Consider the following 17,309-nt stretch of genomic DNA (forward strand, 5'->3'; position numbering starts at 1 on the left):
CTGGATAATAATTCACAGTTCTTGTAAGAGGAGAGACTGGCATTCATGAGCAAAAACCAGTTGGAAATCCTAATGTTAAGACTGTGTTCCTGGCCTTGCTTTTACCCTATTACTTAAAAAAAAAAATGAGAAATATCTGAAAGAGAGCAATGTGAGAGCACACCTTTAATTCACATTACTTGTGGCCTGAAGGCTAAAGTTGAAGTTGTGAAGACAGAAGCGTCTTTGCCCACACACACAGGTTTTGACCCTGGAATCCTGGTGTAAAACTTCAGTCATGTAAGTAACATTTGCCAAGCAGTTACCAAAACAGTTCAAGATTCCATAGGGAAGACTGTGGTCCCTGAGTTTCTGGGGTCCACAAGCTGCTGTGGGACGCTCAGTAGACAGGGACAGGCAGCAGCAGACATCCACGCAGGGTCTGTGCAGCCAGTGCGGTCTGGAAGCAGAGCAGGATGCCAGCACGGCCCATGGGCTTGGTTCCAGGGCTGAAACATGTCAGTCCAGCCATCACAGTGACCCCTGCTCCAGACTGTGCAGATCCGCCGTCCCCTCAGCGGAAACATACAGCCCTGAGTTCAAAATCCAGGCCTGCTGTCTCTTTTTGAGCCTCATTTTCTTGCACAGACAGAACACACTTTCCTAAGTTTTTTTTTTTTTGGTCATGCCGTGTGGCATGCATGGTCTTAGTTCCCCTACCAGGGATCAAACCCCGACCCATTCCCCCTGCAGTGGAAGCACAGAGTCTTAACCACTGGACCACCGGGGAAGTCCCTTTCCTAAGGCATTTTGAGGGTTAAACAAAACAACATAGACTTCCCAGGTGGCACAATAGAAAAAGAATCTGTCTGCAATGCAGGAGACCCAGGTTAGATCACTGGGTCCGGACGATCTCCTGGAGGAGGAAATGGCAACCCACTCCAGTATTCTTGTCTGGAAAATTCCTTGGACAGAGGAGCCTGGTAGGGGTCATGGGATCACAAAGAGTTGGACGTGACTGAACACACACACATACTTTCAAACAAAACAATATACAGGAAGACACCTGGGGTGGTAGGTGCCTAATAAATGTTAGTTTTCCCCCTTCTGTCTACACGGAATGTGTCCCCACTCTTGTCTGACTTCCTATTCAGTGTCTATACTTTTCTCTATCATTGCAGTGTGCTGTCCTCATTTTATGACAGGTTTTGAGTATTATTCTCATTCGGTCATCTTGAAGATTTCTTCATCTCCTCTACAAACAGTTTCTAGTCTAATTGGAAATAAAATGGTGAATTTTTCTTACCTCAATCATGTCTTTGCAGACATTTGATAACTGATGCTATTTCATACCACAAAAATAATATACCTCAATCAGAGCTGAACTTATGCTTAATAAATGCTGTTTGATTTTGGCAACAATGAGTATGAGAAGAAAAGAGAGAAATAATTAATCATTTTCTCAACATTCATTTGAATTCTGCCCCTAGGCACTGTTGATGAAAACAAAACAAAAAACAGAAATCAACTTTGTGGCTTAAATTAAAAACTTGCTGGAATAGACCTGTTCACTCCACTCAACAGAGACTCTATTTCAGTCCTTCCTAAACTTTCCCTCCAGTGCCTTGTGCTCAGCCATGACTGACTCTTTGTGACCCCATGGGCTGCAGCCCACCAGCCTCCAGGCAAGAACACTGGAGTGGGTTGCCGTGCCCTCCTCCAGGGGCTCAGGGATTATTATTTTCTTGACTTTTTCTCTGAGAGGTATTTGTACTTGCTAATGAAATTCTTTAATTGTTTTAAGATTACATAAAATGATTAAATATAACATGTAATTTTTATCTTCAATTATCAAAAAAGAAAAATTTTAAAGGTTGTTTCATGCCACTATGTTTCTGATATAAACTGTCAATTTGCGTTACACTAATTTACATTCTTGCAGCCATGAAATTAAAAGATGCTTACTCCTTGGAAGGAAAGTTATGACCAACCTAGACAGCGTATTAAAAAGCAGAGACATTACTTTGCCAACAAAGGTCCATCTAGTCAAGGCGATGGTTTTTCCAGTGGTCATGTATGGATGTGAGAGTTGGACTGTGAAGAAAGCTGAGTGCCGAAAAATTGATGCTTTTGAACTGTAGTGTTGGAGAAGACTCTTGAGAGTCCCTTGGACTGCAAGGAGATCCAATCAGTTCATCCTAGAGGAGATCCAACCAGTCTGTCCTAAAGGAGTGATGCTGAAGCTGAAACTCCAATACTTTGGCCACCTCATTCGAAGAGCTGACTCATTGGAAAAGTCCCTGATGCTGGGAGAGATTGGGGGCAGGAAGAGAAGGGGATGACAGAGGATGAGATGGCTGGATGGCATCACCAACTCGATGGACATGAGTTTGAGTAAACTCCGGGAGTTGGTGATGGACAGGGAGGCCTGGCGTGCTGTGATTCATGGGGTCGCAGAATTGGACACGACTGAGCGACTGAATTAACTAATTTACATTCCCACCTAGAGGGTATTAAAATACTTTTTATCCTAATGTTAGATAGATCTGGATTATTAGATTAAAAAATTTTGCCAACTTGAAGGATAAAAAATTGCATCTTGTTTAATTTCCTTTTGCCACAATGAAGTGTTTAAATTTTGTAGTCAAGTATTTGTGGTGTCCGGTTTTGTGCCTTGAAATAAGTCTTTCTTTATCACATTATTAAAATATTTTCTTACAAGTTGTTTTTACATTTTCATAAATTTCCTCTACTGTCTTCAGCTTTTTAATTCATTGCAAATCTCTCTCAGTTCATGCCCAGAGGATCCTCTGTTGTGCAATGATCATGTTAGCTCTGATGGAAGAGGATGTGGGTTTGAGTTGTTGCTTTGTCCCTTGATTCTTCTGTCCCTCAAGTGTCTAATGGCAGTTATAACAGTTTCTGTCAATAGGATCATGTGTTAAATGTGTTAATTCATGATAGCATAGTCTAATAGTGCATTACATTCGTGTCTGTATGACACAGTATTAGCACTGAGAGCAGGGTACTATACTTGGTTTACACACACACATGCAGCGCACCAGTCCCGTCTTCACACTGCAGGAGAGGCAAAGCATTTGTAGCAGCACCTGGATTGATCCTTTGTTATGAGGTTCATGAGTCTCAGTGTGAGCATTTTTCCAAAGGCTTTATGAGATTTTTTTTTTTTCAGTCATGGAACAAAGGTGTCTCATTTCTGGGAGATACTTCTGGATTATTATTATAATTTTTGTTGATTACTTCCCTCCCACCATTTTTCTCTGCTCTCTCTCCCACGTCTGTTCTTTTTCTAACCTTCTATTATTTGTATGTTCTAGTGCTGTTCTGACAATTTTCCAGTCTTTTCCATTTTCACTCTCTTTTCTGCTGCTTTATTTTGTGGATTTGAGGTTTACTTTACCTTCCAAGCTTGCTAAATTATAAAAAAGATTCTGCTGCTCTAATTTTAACTTGAAAAAGCTTTCTTTTCCCTTTGTCCTTCCCCCTCTTGTTCTCCTTTTTTTAATATACATTCATATTTTTTGTTATTCATAATGGCACTTTCACCCCCAAAACGATGGACCTTTTTGGCTTATTTCATAAGTAGATATTTAAATATTCTTTTTTTTTTTTTTAAGGTTCTCAGCCTTTTAATGCATTTAGCATCTGAGGGACGTAGACTTTCTCTGAAGATTTTGGGAACCAAAACACCTGGATTCTAAAGGCTCGTTCTAATGGTTATCTTACAGACATTCCCTCTCCCTCTGTCTGTGTGAAGCGGCACACAGCTGTTCATTTCCTGATGGAGAGCTCCTGGGACTTGGATGTTTGAGATGGATGCCCTTTATCTTTGGAATCCCTTCCTTCCTGCACTGGCAGAATCCAAATCTCTGGGCCTTCCACAACTCATATCTTTAAAGATTAGAAAATTTTGAATGGAAAAATGCATATTATTTAATTCTATGTACCCTCCTCTAGTTAAGAGAAACTGATGAGTTAGTCACATTCTAATGCTGGAAAAAAAAAATCAAACACAATATCCTTTTAATTAATTTGCTTTAAAGATGGTTTAATTTGATTCATACAGAATTATGTTTTTTAATACCCATTTCATAAATTTTCGAGACCAAAAACAGTCTATTATTTTGGCTGATGTACCATTTATTTATTCCTATTGCATACATTTCATTTCTCTTGTATTCTAATTACCTACTGGGATACTAATTTTATACAGCTGTGATATTAATTTTCTACAACAGTAAAATTTAGTTGAACTCTGTCAGCAGACTGCATATGAATAGCTGTGGAATTTATAAGCAATCTGTGGCAGCTAATAAAATGGTAAATATTAACACGGGATAGTCAAAGTTGAAACAGAGAATAGGTGAAAAAAATTTATTAATGTGCTCAAAAAGAGAAATGGGAAAATATGTAAAAGAAAAGTAGATATATTTAGTTTTTGAGCTATAAATTTTTCATTGCTATTTTCAAGAATTTAGGTATACATTTTTTAATATAATGTTAATATAAATTTGTTTAGTTGCTAAGTTGTGTCCAACTCTTTTATGACCCCATGAACCTGCCAGGCTCCTCTGTCCATGGGATTTCCCGGGCAAGAATATTGAGGACTGGGTTGCCCTTCTCTGTTAATATAAATGAGTTACATATTGATACACCTTTGTTTCCATTTTGAACCTATTTATAGAAAGTTTTAGCAATCAAGGAACTATTAAGGATCATGAAGTAGGGTGCGCCCAGTTCAAGTTGAGATCTGCAGAACTAGTATCTGAAGCATTTTAACAAATTTACTATCTAGTCACATTAATTGCCTGCAAAGTAATTACAAGAATACATATCAGCTGATCATCCTTAAGATGACATCTTAAGGAGAAAATGGAGAATTTCATTTGCAGTAATTCTTCTCTAAAGATTTTAAACGAATGCATAGAAACACTTTTCCAAGAGAGCAGGTCTTTCCTATATAGTATATGAGATTTATTATGAGAGTTATAAATTAGAGATTTGATTTATGACAGAAATATTATAGAAAAAATTGAATGTCACATAAGTTTACACAGGAAGAAGTTTGCAAAAAAAAAAGACTAAATATGAGGGAGATAAACAAGTTGTCAGGTTTTCATATAACGTAGTACAGTTTTATTCTGCAGTGGATACAACGCTGAGCTTGCGTTTAGTCTGAGGACTCTAAGATGAGTTTGAGGGTGTGTGTCCAGAAACCTGCTTGGCACTCAACACATCTGATTTCTCATCTCATCCTATGAAGAAATTTACCTTGAACTTCTCCTTCTAGTAAGGATTAGGTTGAGTTTTCAGAGATCTGGGAAACATTCTGAGAATCTCAAACAAAATTATGTCTTCTTAGATTTTTTAAAAATACTTATTTGACAGCTTTGGGTCTTAGTTGTGGGCCCTTAGTTCCCTGACTAGGGATCGAACCCACAGCCCCTCTATTGGAAGGTGGATTCTTAGTCACCAGACTACCAGGGACATCCCTGTCTTCTTTTGTAAATATTTTGTTTGTCTGCATAAGACCACAGTACCCGGATAGTCATGGCTTTCAGACTGTATCTCATCATTAGGAATCCGGCCCTCGTGATGCTCATGATGAAAGATAAAGCTCCAGATGGTGAGTTGCAGCAGGTGCGATGGAGGCATGGAGGGGGGAAGCCGACCGGATAGTTTCCTAATGGATGAGGAAAAGTTATGAATGATCTAGAGATGAGTGAATGGATCAGAGTCGCTGGCTTACTCAATGAGACTACAGAGGAGCCATTAGCAATCCTTTTCCACCATCACACAACTGAGAGATAAAATTTAGCCCCAGAGAGAACAGTTTCTCAGAGAAGGTATTTCAAAGGTAGAAAGAAGCCTCTGATTTTATGTACATTTCCTTAGGTTTACTTATCATTCGTCCTTATTATTTACAGCTAATCAGCATTCCTCCAAGTCCAATAGCAGAGATGAAAACTGCTGGTACCAACCTGCATAAAAATGAGGCCAAAATGGGTGAGTGTGGTGAGAAGCGAGGATGTTTATTCTTGCTGAGAAAGACCTACGAGTACCTCTCAGTATAATTATATTCAATATTTTAAGTTTCCTCGTGTAGTCGATAAGCTGCAAGCATTTCAGAACCTGGAAATCTGAAGCCTAGAGAGTTTCTGGTTAGTAGCGCTTCCCGGTAGGTTGATATTGCAGTGATTTCTCTAGTTCTTTTGAAAATTTCCAGATGAATAGAGAATAGGAGATCTGAGATCCATGAAAATGGAGTTAAGGAGTATAGAACAAAGGAGGTGATGTGGACATTTCTTCTCTTTTATGAAAAAGTACTGCAAAAATGCCAAAGTATTTTTCTAGGCAGGCTGAAAAATTCTTGGTATGCATTTTACCACCAGTGTATCCAGCAGATAGCAATGAAAGCCATCATAACCCCCAGCTAGTTTTTAATTTTTTAAATTAATTTTATTGTGCTTCTTTGGCTGTGCTGAGTCTGTTGCTGTGCGCGGGCTTTCTCTGTGTAGGGTGAGCGGATGTTACTCCCTCGTCGCGGTCCACAGGCTCCTCCTGTGATGCTGGTTGCAGAGCACCGGCCCCTGGGCGTGCGGCCTTCTGTAGTTGCGGCTCCGAGGCTCGGTAGTTGTGGCGCATGGGCTCAGCTGCCCCGGAACGTGGGATCTTCCTGGACCACGAGGTGAGCCCACGTCCCCCGCAGTGGCAGGTGGATGCCCAACCACTGGACCACCAGGGAAGCCCTTTTAATTTTTAATTAGTTATCTTTAAGTCTGTGAGAGACTGAAATATATTTTCATCAGTTTTTTTAAATACTAAGTACTCATGTAAGGAGGCTGATGATGTTTGTGGAATTACTGCCATTGTAGAATGTCATGTTGCATGTAGTCCTGTTACTGAAAACAGGCCAGGACACGGAAGGGTTGTGAGCACAGCCTCTGAGGCTGGTCCTGGCCTCACTGGGTGACCTCGGGTTGGATACGACGGGGCATTAAGTAGCCGAGTGCTTGGGTCATGATATTACTGCTCATTAATACCGAGCACTGTGTCCCAGGAAGCAGCAGAGGTTTCACTTGCATTGACTGACTTAATCCACCCGGTAGCCCTGCAGGACTCGCCGTCTTGCCCTGTCTCCTGGGCACACAGACGCCAAGGTTGGAATCCAGGCTGCTGGCTCTAAACTCTTCACTGACCCTAGAAGGTTGTCTGCCCCACAGTTAGCACAACCACCAGAGAAAGGGGCATGATTTTGCAAACAAAAACATATTTTAGAGGCAAGGGAGCAAGCAGGCCTCATGCCTTTTTTTTTTTCTTTTAATTCCCCTCAGTTATATTAATTTTCTAAAGCACACAGGATAATCTGAGTTACTTGTATTTCATGTTTCTTGATAATAAGAATATGGAGATTTACTGTTTTTTCCCCCCAAAGTCTATATTTCTTTATGTTTTCCTTCAATTTTATAATTGTGAGTCAGAAATGTTAGTTTTTATCTTTTTTTTTTTTTTTATATTTAACAATCAGTTACTAAAATAGCCTCAATGGTAGAGAATCTGCCTGCAATGCAATCAAGATGCAGGTCTGATTCCTGGGTCAGGAAGATCCCCTGGAGAAGGTAATGGTCACCCACTCCAGTGTTCTTGCCTGGAGAATCCCACGGACAGAGGAGCCTGGCAGGCTACAGTCCCTGGGGTTGCAGAGAGTTGGACATGACTGAAGTGACTGAGCAGCAGTAGCAGCTCCTAGAAATCGGATGCTAAAACTTATAAAATTATCAGTAACCCCTTTGGATTGATCTTGGATTATGTCCACAATGGTGAATTGGCTATTGTTATTGAATTCACTCATTTTCACTACTGCTGTGGAACATAATATTTTAATGAAAACCATTTATGTTTACACAATTAATAACATTAACTTAGTATAAATTGATAAATCATGTAAAAATTAAAATTTGCAATTAAGTCAGAGACAGAACAGCTTTCTGGTTGCTCAAGTTCTCATGCCTCTATATAAGCCTATTCTAATTCTTATCAACTTCAAAAAATTTCTAGTTCTGGGAAATTTGGCCAGCTCTTTAAGGAAACATACTAGTTTATATTATTTCCTACATGATGTATAAAAATAAATTACAAAAAAAAAATTACAAAGACCTTGAAAAGAAGTGAAAAAATAAGCATTAAAAATCATTGGAAAGAAACTTAGGAAAATAGTTCAAATTGGGAGATTTTTCTAAGTACAAAAGCAATTGAAGTTAAAATACAGGATCATTTGTCACTGTTTGACACCAAGTCTAAAAGGATGAAATTTTAAATTTAACCCCTCTGAAGCTGGACAGCATTCAGTTCTTTGAAGCCTCAATTTTAATGACTTTCCCAGGAAAGCATTCATTAGCTCTTATTTATGTGTCAGAAAATATTTCAGCTGGGTTGATTCACTGAGGGGTCCTGACAGTGGTGGTGAGTGGCCTTGAAGTGGTCAGAAAACTATTTTTGTTAAAAAATTTATAGGAAGTTACTTTTTTACCTAAGACAAGTCTGCCCAATGTGAGTACATTGTCTGCTTTCTTTGCCTTGGATGGATATATAAGTATAAATATATATAGGCTTCCCTAGTTTTGCTAGTGGTAAGGAACCTGTTTGCCAATGCAGAAGATGCAAGAGACATGGGTTCAATGCCTGGGTCAGAAAGATCCCCTGAAGGAGGGCATGGCAACCCACTCCAGTATTCTTGCCTGGGAAATCCCATGGACAGAGGAGCCTGGCAGTTTACAGTCCATCAGGCCACAAAGAGTCAGACAAGACTAAGCAACTGAGCCCATACACACATTAATATATATTTGTGAATATATATTTATTTCAGGCTGGTAATACTGTCATCTGACGATTGCAACTTTGGGTCTTAAGTCATGTGTATTTTTAAAACAGCATTTTTTTTGGGTAGACAACTCATTCCAAACATGAATCGAATGAAATGATAATGAAAGAATCAGTGAGGATGGGTGTAGCAACTAAGATAAAGAACAGGTATCTCACGGGAGCTGGAATCACGGAATCATAGACAAGGGACCAGGAGGACGCTGAACAAAGAGAAAGGAGAGCATTTCCGCTTGACCCTGTGAATTCCATGCAGTATTGTGTGAATTCGGCCACAGCAAATAGGCCCTCCTGTTTCCTTCCATCAGGAGGAGATTAGAAATTGTAATTCTTAGAAAGAAAATGAAGCCAAGAAGTTTAGCTGCGTAAGAAACATATTTCTCTCATCCTGGTAGACGGGAGATGGGACCTTGAGAACTGCTGATTGGGCCAGACCAGCAGCCTTTCCCTGGTTTACGCCTTGAGCAGAGTTATCAGACAACAGTGAAAATGGTTTCAGCAGGTTTAGAAACACGATTGAGATGGCAGGGTACTATACCTTTTAGAAACTTTGAGGAGAAACTGGATGGGGAACACAGGAACGTGTAAATAATTTGGGGTGTGATAGACTTGAGTTCAGCATCCTGACTGTAACTGAAGCCTGAGGTTCCTCTCTATGTGTGGGATGAGAAGGGTCCTAGAAACTCCCCAGAGCCTTGAAGCTGAAGTGAGACAGTGTAACTAAACAAAAACAGGGGGTAGATCTCCACATGTTGCATTAATGCCTTCATTTCTGCTTCCCTTTTATCTGAAATGTGTTTCTAGATATTGTTATACTGACTAAATAACTAGGCTCTGATACCTTGAAGAGATAATTTTTTTTTCTAAAAATGGAGGAGGGAAAGGTGAGTTGCTTTGGGGGTTCTTGTTTGGAAAAGTCCGATAGCTGGAGGTTTGATGACTGCAAGTTCTCTGTCACCTACGGACAAAGAATGAGAGGCTTTAAAAATGAAGAAAACGTTCATGCCTCTTCATCTTGGCATTGGTCGCTTAAACAAGAGAGCGTTGTCAGGAGACCAAAGCTTGTCTGCTACTGAGAAGGGGTGTTTCAACACCAACCGCAGCATTCTTGCCCGATTTCCTGGCCTGGACTCGCTGTTTCAGTGAGCAGCACCCATCAACCCAGCAGCCGCGTTAGTGAGCTGCAGCCGGTCTGGTCTGCGGGCTCCACCACCATCTCCCTGGGGCCGTCAGCCACCGAGTCCTACAGCTTCTGCCTCCAAGAAGCCTCTTGAATCCATATGCTTTCTTCATGCTCACTCCCTTCACCCATCAGGTTTATGCCTGCAGCCGCCCAGCTGGTCTTCCTGAGGACAGTGTCCCCCCTTCTCGGATCTGTCCTTTGCGGGGGTGACTGTGAGCATCCGTCGGTCCCTCCCCTCCACACCTGTCCGGGATAAAGGCAGACGCCCCTGCACGGCTCCTACGCACCAAGGTCCTCAGTGCTGGTGACACGGGTGTGATCAGAGGGCTCTTTACTCAAGCCCCACCTGCAAAAGCCGTCAGTTCCAACCCTTTCCAGTAAAACGCCTTGTAAAAAATATTGTTTCGTTTATAAATAAGCCCTAGACGTCCTCTAGGGCTTCCTTTTTGGGGGGCAGGGGGGATGTACTTCCCTTTTATTTATTTATTTAAATTAATTTTTATGGGTGTGAGGCTGGGAGAGCAGGCGTGGGGGTGGAGATTGGGAAAAGTTGAAGCTGGAGAAGTGAGTGTGGCTCAAATTGCGCTAATATACGTGGAACCCAGGGCTTTCTTTTAGCCAGACTGTTACCCCTCAGACTCTCTCACATAGAACATATGTTTGTAAGCATGTCGGAACTTCCCCTGATGACTCTGATTTCAGCTCTGCTCCACCCCACCCCGGCTCCCCCAGCCCCTTTCGAAAGGACACGCCGTTCCCTGGGAAGGCAGCTCCCTGGCGGCCTGGGCTCCTTCCTCTGCGGCATTGTGCCCCCTCGCCCTCCTTGGCACCTGCTCTTTCAGGCCGGTTCCTGTTTCTCTTGAAAAATTCACGTAGGAAGCCTCAGAGAGGCCTGCACACCGTCTCGCCTGGCCTGATTCAGAGGCGTTGCACGGCACTCTCTTGCCCTCACCTGGGTACCCAGCTCACCTCTTAACTCTTTGCCTTCGTATCTCCCCTGTGAGCTTATCCTGAACTTCAGGAGAGAAGGTCTATTTACCTTCGTGTCTGTGGAGCCTTGGAAAGGCCAGGCTCACAGAGGGCACTCAGTAAATGTTAACGCATAAAACTGTGAAAAATGCATGCAGCAGCTCCGTTCAGAGGAGGTAGAGGACTCACGTCTCATGGGTCTCCTTGCACCTGTTTGGTGGTCAGTAATTACTTTGTTGCATCAGAATAATTCAATGATGTGGCCTGGTTCTGGCCAATGGGGAAATGATAATCTTTTTAAAAATGAGAATTTTAATAATAGTGTAAGACTAAATATGATTGTCAAATGTATGCCATAGGTGTAAGTAAATAGGAGAATGAGGAAATGATTATTTTTAGCTGCCTCATAACATACTGACCCTGACAAAGGTACCAGTTTAAAAGGTTTTTCACAATCTAAACAGATGTGAGTTTAGTGGAAAAATGAGAGAAGGGAGAGTTTGCTGGTAGACAGTCCTCCCCGAGCCTCCCGCCCCTCTTCGTTTTGTGAGCCAAGGCAGGGAGGGCCCTTGTTCTGAAGGATGGAGCAGGCATCTCCCTCCGGAGAAGAGGGAAGATTATGTCCCTCGCAGTAAGGATGTCTCCCTCTGGGACAAAGTGTGGGCTGGATCATCACCCACTATAAAACATTAGGGTTCCCTATGTTGTGGTTCCTCTCCTGTAACACAACCTTCTTCATATGTGAGTGTCGCCTGATCCTCTTTGCATCTCCCTGTGAGAAATGGGACTCAGGAAACTGACAGAAATGCTGATACACTGGCTAATACTATTGCTCTGAGTAATAAAGCTTCCTGGGTCTCCGATCCAGGCATCTCTCGTCTTCTGCCAGCACCCATGCAACTGCAGCAGGCTGACTGGCTAGCTGGTACACGGGGTGACATCTTAGACCCTCACAGTTCTCGACTGTGTTAATAAATAGTGATGTTTAATGCTTTTTTACTGTAAGGGTGGGCTTTCCTGGTGGCTTAGACAGTAAAGAATCTGCCTGCAATTTGGGAGACCTGGGTTCAGTCCCTGGGTTGGGAAGATCCCCTGGAGGAGGACATGGCAACCCACTCCAGTATTTTTGCCTGAAGAATCCCCATGGACAGAAGAGCCTGGGGGGCTACAGTCCAGGGTCACAGGACACGAGAGTGACCAAGCACAGCAGTGACTCCCAGTTTTTGTTAGATTTTCACACTGACTTATTATTCAGTAAGACTTCACTAAGTTTCAGTGAAATTCTTCCTCTTGTGAAATCATCATGGCTTTATGAAATAATTTCATGATAGTGACCAGCAGGACAGTTTCAGAGAAAGAGCTGAATAACTCCTTGATATGTGAGAGAAAGAACGAATATGGTATGCTGGAATTCTTACTGGAGAACAGAAAACTAGGTGAGTAGTTTTCTTACCACTCAAATTCATGGGGCAGAAATAATTATTAATGAAAATTAATTTCCAATAAAGGTAGTCCAGTCACCTAAGAAGAATTATCCAAACTGTTTCTTATAAGGCACATAGATTTTTGTTGCTGCTATTGCTTTGATGCGGGGAATCTCTTTTTCAGATAATTTTTTTTTAACAATAGCATGCTGTCAATGTAAAAATAAAATGGGGGAAAAAAATCAGAGTGCTTATTTGATTTTCGCAGTGAAAAAAGAAACACTTGTTTTAGGACAAACACAAAGCAGAGAAATGAATGATTCCTGCAGTTTTAGAATGAAGCTTTTATCCTGTTAGAGCCTTTGTTAAGAACAGCGAAAAGCATGTTTAAATTCTGAATATGGAAAATTGTTCTCGAAGATTTTCTGCCCTTTAAAATTGCTCTAAGAGATGATTGCTACACCACAATAGGGAGCTTTAAAGATAGAAAATAAAGAGATTACAGGGTAAATAGCCTGCAAGCTGTGATGGTTAACGTTCAGGGGATGAGTCACTGGTGAATATATCGCTTATCAGAGTTCTTTGGTGAATATAGTTTCCTTTGTTTCCTTGACAGTTAAACTGAACTGAGAAGATACAGTCAGTGTATTTTAGAATGTCCTGTTAACCACTGTTAGAATGTGGGGCGGAAAGCAGAGAAACGTGGCCCACACAGGAAGCATGGCACAGGGGTTGTGAGAAGCCGGTTGACAATCAGACAGCTCTGTCTATTGATAACTTTGCTACTGACTCGGCTCATTATTCTCGAGCATTTTAACCACTATTACAGGATGGTTGACATGTGAGTTGATTGAAAAAATTTGATTGTATAATAAGTGAATGGCCGATGATTATCATTTTGATATTCACAAACTTTTGAACGATTTTCCCTTTCGTTTAATAACAAAAGTTCCTGGCAGTGTTTACATACTGCATCTGTACATTTAAATTTAAATTCACCAGTTAAAGTTAGCATGGGCTTCCCTTGTGGCTCAGCTGGTAAAGAATCTGCCTGCAGTGCGAGAGACCTGGGTTTGATCCCTGGGTTGGGAAGGTCCCCTGGAGAAGGGAAAGGCTACCCACTCCAGTATTCTGGCCTGGAGAGTTCCATGGACTGCGTAGTCCATGGGATCACAGAGTCGGACATGACTGAGCGACTTTCAAAGTTGGCACAACTTTAAATATCTTGAGTAGACGGAGATACGGTATAAAAACAGTAGTCAGTGTGTTCAGTGGCTCCGTCGTGTCTGACTCTCTGTGACCCCGTGGACTGTAGCCCACCAGCCTTCTCCATCCACTCCTGGTGGTACTGCTGGACACCCCCGTGTACTTTGTAAGAGTATTTTTTTGCTTCTGTAACTACAGGCAAACATTCTCTGATACCAGTGCCAATAACAGTAAAACCAAAACTCTTGTATGTGTGCAAAACATTTCTTTTCGGTCTCTTTTCACATATATTATTTCATGAAGCCTGCCCAGTAGAGAACTACACGGAGATGTCCTTGGGGGTGTGCCGCGGAGTCTGGCAGCCTTGTGCAGGGAGGGGGCTCCTGCAGGCTGGGTGGTCTTTCCTGAGTGTGAACCGTCTGGGCCACAGCCCTGGTTTCAGTGAAACACTAACTTAGGTGCTGCTCGGAGGAATTTCATAGGTGTGACTAGAATCCACAAGGAGGGAGATGACCCCAGAGAATCGGGTGGAGCTGATTCCATCAGGCGAAAGACCAGCACCAAGGGTTTCAGTCCTGCCAGTTAACAGCAGCTTCACGTTTGATAGTCAATAAAAAAGTGATACTCACAAACTTTGGAATGATTTGACTTTTTGTTTGACAACAGAAGGTCCTAGTAGTGTTTACATATTGCATCTATGTGTTTAAATTTAAATTTACCAGTTAAAGTAAGCACAACTTTAAATCTCTGGGTGGAAAGAAATATGATATAAAAATAGCAATCAATCTGTGCTCAGTTGCTATGTTGTGTCCGACTCTTTGTGACCCCATAGACTGCAGCCTGCCAGGCTCCTCTGTCCGTGGGATTTTGCTGGCAAGAATACTGGAGTGGGTTGCCATTTCCTTCTCTGGGGGATCTTCACATCCTGGAGTCCCTACCTGCTCTTCCTGAGGTTGTGGTCTGCGGGTCTGTTTTAAAAATAATTTTATTGTTTGTTTATTTTGGCCGTGCTGGGTCTTCGCTGCTGCAGGCGGCCTTTCTCTAGTTGTGGCGAGCAGGGCTATTCATGGACCAGCCACAGGACACTCACTGGGCAGGAGCTTGTGATGGTCGGGACGCTGGACTGAACTCAGTGATTACAGGACTATGGTGGACTGAACTGTGTCCCGCTAGATTCACTGTTGAAGCTCTAACTTTTAGTGTGACTGATTTGGAGATAAAGCTTTTAGGATGTAACTTAGTTGAATGAGCTCATAAGAGTCAGTCCTTATCAGATAGCACTGGTGACTTCATGAGAAGAGAAAGCAGTCTCTCTGTCTACACTCACTGAGCAAAGGTCATGGGAGTTCACAGCAAGAGAGCCACCTACAAGCCAGGAAGAAAGCGCTCACCAAAATCGGACCCTGCCGATGCCCTGATGTTGGACTTCCTGCCTCCAGAAGTGTGAGAGAATAAATTTCCCATGTTTAACCACTCAGTCTACGGTATTTCGTTATGGCAGCGTCAATAAATTGTGGAGTGATTGATTTTAGGGCCAAACATCCTCAAGGACCATTTTTATTACTGTCTCATTTATTAAGAAGAAAACTGAAGCTTTTTCACTTAACAAAGAGTTAACACATTTGAACTGATCAGCAGTAGTGGTCAGCGGTGATCGCTGACTGGCTACTGGAGGTGTACAAGGCATTTCAGGAAAGAATAAGAAAGAAACAGATAAGCTGGGCTCAGATTCAAAGAACGAACACCTACTGTGCAGGAACAGTCAAAATGTAACCCCTTTAAAAGCTTAATCTGCACATCCTTCTGATGCTTGTCGAAGCTGTGGGTCTACCGTCTGGTAACAGGGATGTGCGAGGATTGTCTTTTCCATAAATACCCTGCTGAATGCTCGATGTTTTCCTTCGGGGTTTTCTTCAGGCTCACGCTGGTGGACTCACTTTTGCTGCAGTGGCCTCCTGCAGCCCTGGGGCCTCTGCTGTGGCCCTGGCCATCTCTTCCTCTCCGTGGTCCTCCTGGCCTAGCTTTCAAAGGTCAGGAACAATTCCTAAACCAGCAGCTCCAAAGACCTCCTCCACTGTGGACAAGTTCTCAGACCAAGGGCAGGATTTGCTGATCTGGATTTAAATCCTGTTTGCCTGTAACTGGAAGTCACTGAAAGGCCCCAGGTTTTGCATTTTTTAAGCGGGGGTAATATCTACCTTGTGGCTTAGGTTAAGTAGAAAGTGTTTTAAACAGAGTAACCCATGTGAGGGCTTCCCAGGTGGCACCAGTGGTACAGAATCCACCTGCCAGTGCAGGAGACTTGGGATTGGTCCCTGGGCTGGGACGATCCCCTGGAGGAGGAAATGGCAATCTGCTCTAGTGTCCTTGCCTGGAGCATCCCATGGACAGAGGAGTCTGGTGGGCTGTAGTCCACGGGGCTGCAGAGAGTCAGATGCAACTGAGCACATACATAACCCATGAGAAGTTCTTTGCATAGCACTTACTCCTGTAAGTGTTGCATACACATTAGCTGGTTATGTTTATGACCATGGAATAAGATACCCCCCAGCAGCAGATCTTCAACCTTCCTGGTCATAAAACATCATCCGTTCACTGCAAATCCGCTTTAAGGCTGTGGAGTTAGTTCGCTAATTTGCTCATGGGGAATGGGTCTAATTATTGTGATATGTGTGGCCACTGTGTATTATTATGCACAGTTCTTGTTTTTTGGAAGAGGAGCACACTGCACTGCAGGTGGAAAATGGTCAGTTCTGTTGGCTGAGAGACATGTAGGAGCAGCTACTGTCATCCAATGTCCAGCACGTCAGAATGGACAGGGCCGGGCAGTGCCCAGGGTGTTCACTGCTGGAATTTGATTCTTCAGCAATACAAAGTAGGAGCAATGGGATTGCCGAGGGCCTCCTAATGGATTCAGGAACTTGTTTTATGTTTTAAAAATTATCACTGGATGAAGGATATGAATCAGGATGTTTGATCTGTCTCTAAAACTGCTATCTGCTGTTGTTCAGTTGCTAAGTCGTGTCTGACTCTGCGACCCCATGGACTGCAGCATGCCAGGCTTCCCTATCCTTCACCACCTCCCAGTGTTTGCTTAAACTCGTGTCCACTGAGTCAGTGATGCCATCCAACCATCTCATTACCTCTGTCGCCCCCTTCTCCCCTTGCCCTCAGTCTTTCCCAGCATCAGGATCTTTCCATTGAGTTATATCTTCGCATCAGGTGGCCTAAGTATTGTAGTTTTAGTTTTAACATCAGTTGTTCCAGTGAATACTCAGGGTTGATTTTCTTTGATTGACTGGTTTGATCTCCTTATAGTCCAAGGGACTCTCAAGAGTCTTTTCCAGCATCACAGTTCAAAAACATCAGTTCTTTGGTGCTCAGCCTTTTTTATGGTCCAACTCCTATATCCATACATGACTGCTGGAAAAACCATAGTTTTGACTATATGGACATTTGTCAGAAAAGTTATGTCTCTTATTTTTAATATGCTGTCTAGTTTGGTCATAGCTTTTCTTCCAAGGAGCAAGTGTCTTTTAATTTCATGACTGCAGTCACCACCCAAAGTGATTTTGGAGGCCCCCCAAAATAAAATCTGTCACTGTTTCCACTTTTTCCCCATTTATTTGCCATGAAGTGGTGGGGCT

General features: G+C 42.5%; 2 protein-coding genes across 2 annotated transcripts in view; one reads left to right on the forward strand and one right to left on the reverse strand.

Moving 5' to 3' along the window:
• CD226 (CD226 molecule) overlaps positions 1-2,379 on the forward strand; it is a 102,052-nt gene extending 99,673 nt beyond the window's left edge. Inside the window, exon 8 of the transcript XR_006265001.1 lies at positions 2,327-2,379. The gene's annotated coding sequence lies outside the window, so the exon portion shown is untranslated. The remainder of the gene's footprint in view (positions 1-2,326) is intronic.
• The window catches only part of DOK6 (docking protein 6), a 388,678-nt gene that overhangs the window by 10,116 nt on the left and 361,253 nt on the right, over positions 1-17,309 (reverse strand). The gene's annotated exons all lie outside the window — the stretch shown is intronic.

This window comes from Cervus canadensis, chromosome 23, assembly GCF_019320065.1.
Source record: "Cervus canadensis isolate Bull #8, Minnesota chromosome 23, ASM1932006v1, whole genome shotgun sequence".
Classification (NCBI taxonomy): domain Eukaryota; kingdom Metazoa; phylum Chordata; class Mammalia; order Artiodactyla; family Cervidae; genus Cervus; species Cervus canadensis.